Source organism: Dama dama, unplaced genomic scaffold, assembly GCF_033118175.1.
Source record: "Dama dama isolate Ldn47 unplaced genomic scaffold, ASM3311817v1 ptg000109l, whole genome shotgun sequence".
Classification (NCBI taxonomy): domain Eukaryota; kingdom Metazoa; phylum Chordata; class Mammalia; order Artiodactyla; family Cervidae; genus Dama; species Dama dama.
In genome coordinates, this window is record NW_026870920.1 from 902521 (window position 1) to 906660 (window position 4140).

Sequence of the window (4140 nt, forward strand, 5' to 3'; positions counted from 1 at the left end):
ACTTTCTAACACCATACACAAAAATAAACTCAAAATGGATTAAAGATCTAAATGTAAGACCAGAAACTATAAAACTCCTAGAGGAGAACATAGGCAAAACACTCTCCGACATAAATCAAAGCAAGATCCTCTATGACCCACCTCCCAGAATATTGGAAATAAAAGCAAAACTAAACAAATGGGACCTAATGAAACTTAAAAGCTTTTGCACTACAAAGGAAACTATAAGTAAGGTGAAAAGACAGCCCTCAGATTGGGAGAAAATAATAGCAAATGAAGAAACAGACAAAGGATTAATCTCAAAAATATACAAGCAAATCCTGCAGCTCAATTCCAGAAAAATAAATGACCCAATAAAAAATGAGCCAAAGAACTAAACAGACATTTCTCCAAAGAAGACATACAGATGGATAACAAACACATGAAAAGATGCTCAACATCACTCATTATTAGAGAAATGCAAATGAAAACCACAATGAGGTACCATTACACGCCAGTCAGGATGGCTGCTATCCAAAAGTCTACAAGCAATAAATGCTGGAGAGGGAGTGGAGAAAAGGGAACCCTCTTATACTGTTGGTGGGAATGCACACTAGTACAGCCGCTATGGAAAACGGTGTAGAGATTTCTTAAAAAACTGGAAAGAGAACTGCCATATGACCCAGCAATTCCACTTCTGGGCATACACACTGAGGAAACCAGATCCTCTTATTTTTCAGACCGTTTCAAACTCCTCATATTTTTTACACATTTTGAAGCTCTTCATATATTTCACACCTTTTCAGGCTCTTCATGTTTTTGAACACCGCTTCATGCTCCTCCTATTTTTCAGACCGTTTCATGGTCCTCATATTTTTGACACGTTTTGAAGCTCTTCATATATTTCACACCTTTTCAGGCTGTTCATGTTTTTCTACACCGCTTCCTGCTCCTCCTATTTTTGATATCTTTTGAAGCTCTTCATATATTTCACACCTTTTCAGGGTTTTCTTGATTTTGAACACCGTTTCATGCTCCTCATATTTTTCAGACCGTTTCATGCTCCTCATATTTTTGACACCTTTTGAAGCTCTTCATATTTTTCCACACCTTTTCATGCTCTTCATATTTTTCAACAAGGTTTCAAGCTCCTCCTATTTTTCATACCGTTTAATGCTCCCCATAATTTTGACACCATTTGAAGTGCTTCATAATTATCACACCATTTCAGGCTCTTCATGTTTTTCAAATCCGCTTCTCCTCCTCCTATTTTTCAGACTGTTTCATGCTCCTCATATTTTTGACAACTTTTCAAGCTCTTCATATTTTTCAGACCTTTTCAGGCTCTTCATGTTTTTCAACACCGCTTTATTCTCCTCCTATTTTTCACACCGTTTCATGCTCCTCATATTTTTGACACCTTTTGAAGCTCTTCATATTTTTCACACTTTTTCAGGATCTTCATGTTTTTCAACACCGTTTCATGCTCCTCCTATTTTTCAGACCATTTCATGCTCCTCATATTTTGACAATCTTGATGCTCTTCATATTTTTCACAGCTTTTCAGGCTCTTCATGTTTTTGAACACCGATTCATGCTCCTCATATTTTACAGACCGTTTCATGCTCCTCATATTATTGACACCTTTTGAATCTCTTCATATTTTTCACACCTTTTCAGGCTCTTCATGTTTTTGAACACCACCTCATGCTCCTCCTAATTTTCAGACCGTTACATGCTCCTCATATTTTGATATTTTTTGAAGCTCTTCATATTTTTCACACATTTTTATGCACTTCATGTTTTCAACACCACATCATGCTCCTTGTATTTTTCAAACCGTTTCATGCTCCTCATATTTTTTATATCTTTTGAAGCTCGTCATATTTTTCACACCTTTTCTGGCTCTTCAGGTTTTCAACACAGTTTCATGCTCATTCTCTTTTTCAGACCGTTTCATGCCCCTCATATTTTTGACACCTTTTCAAGCTCTTCACATTTTTCAAACCTTTTCAGGCTCTTCATGTTTTTGAACAACGTTTCATGCTCCTCCTATTTTTCAGACAGTTTCATGCTCCTCATATTTTTGACAACTTTTGAAGTTTTTCATATTTTTCACACCTTTTCAGGCTCTTCACGATTTGAACACCGTTTCATGCTCCTCCTATTTTTCAGACCGTTTCATGCCCCTCATATTTTTGACACCTTTTCAAGCTCTTCACATTTTTCAAACCTTTTCAGGCTCTTTAGAATTTTGAACACCGCTTCATGCTCCTCCAAATTTAAGAAGGTTTCATGCTCCTCATATTTTTGACACGTTTAGAAGCTCTTCATATTTTTCACACCTTTTCAGGCTCTTCATGTTTTTGAACACCGCTTCATGCTCCTTCTATTTTCAGACCGTTTCATGCTCCTCATGTTTTTGAGACATTTTGACGCTCTTCATATTTTTCACACCTTTTCTGGATATTCATGTTTTTGAACACAGTTTATGCTCCTCATATTTTTCACACATTTTCATGCTCTTCATATTTTTCACACCTTTTCACGCTCTTCATGTTTTTCAACACCGCTTCATGCTCCTCCTAATTTTCAGACCGTTTCATGCCCATCTCATTTTTGACACCTTTAGAAGCTTTTCATATTTTTCACACCTTTTGAAGCTCTTCATATTTTTCACACGTTTTCATGCTCTTCATATTTTTCAACACCGCTTCAATGTCCTCTTATTTTTCAGACCGTTTCATGCTCCTCATGATTTGACAACTTCTGAAGTTCTTCATATTTTTCAAACCTTTTCAGGCTTTTCATGTTTTTCAACACCGCTTCATGATCCTCCTATATTTCAGAGCGTTTCATGCTCCTCATATTTTGACAATTTTATAAGCTCTTCATATTTTTCACACTTTTTCAGGCTCTTCATGTTTTTGAACACCGCTTCACGCTCCTCCTATTTTTCAGACGGTTTCAGGCTGCTCGTATTTTTCAGACCGTTTCATGCTCCTCATATTTTGACAATTTTATAAGCTCTTCATATTTTTCACACTTTTTCAGGCTCTTCATGTTTTTGAACACCGCTTCATGCTCCTCCTATTTTTCAAACCTTTTATAGCTCTTCATGTTTTTCACACCTTAATACCCTCTTCATGTTTTTGAACATCTCTTCATGCTCCTCATATTTTTGACAATTTTTTAAGCTCTTCATATTTTTCACACTTTTTCAGGCTCTTCATGTTTTTGAACACCGCTTCATGCTCCTCCTATTTTTCAGACCGTTTCATGCTCCTCATATTTTTGACACCTTTTGAAGCTCTTCACATTTATCACACCTTTTCAGGCTCTTCATGTTTCTCAACACCGCTTCATGATCCTCCTATATTTCAGAGCGTTTCATGCTCCTTATATTTTTGACACCTTTTGAAGTTCTTCATTTTTTTCACACCTTACATGCTCTTCATGGTTTTCAACACCACTTCATGCTCCTCCTTTTTTTCAGACCGTTTTATGCTCCTCATATATTTGACACCTTTTGAAGCTCTTCATAATTTCCACACCTTTTCAGGCTCTTCATGTTTTTCAACACCATTTCATGCTCCTCCTTTTTTTCAGACCCTTTTATGCTCCTCATATATTTGACACCTTTTGAAGCTCTTCATAATTTCCACACCTTTTCAGGCTCTTCATGTTTTTGAACACCGTTTCATGCTCCTCTTATTTTTTTTTTATTGTTATTTTTTTTAATTTTTTTTATTATTTTTATTTTTTTTCCAGTTGGTTTTGTCATACTGTGATATGAATCAGCCATGGATTTACATGCATTCCCTGTCCCGATTCCCCCTCCCACCTCCCTCTCCACACGATTCCTCTGGGTCTTCCCAGTGCACCAAGCCGGAGCACTTGTCTCGTGCATCCTACCTGGGCTGGTGATCTGTTTCACCATAGATAGCATACATGCTGTTCTTTTGAAATATCCCACCCTCACATTCTCCCACAAAGTTTAAAAGTCTATTCTGTATTTCTGTGTCTCTTTTTCTGTTCTGCATATAGGGTTATCATTGTCACCTTTCTAAATTCCATATACATGTTGCAGTATTCTGTAATGTTCTTTATCTTTCTGGCTTACTTCACTCTGTAAAATGGGCTCCAGCTTCATCCATCTCA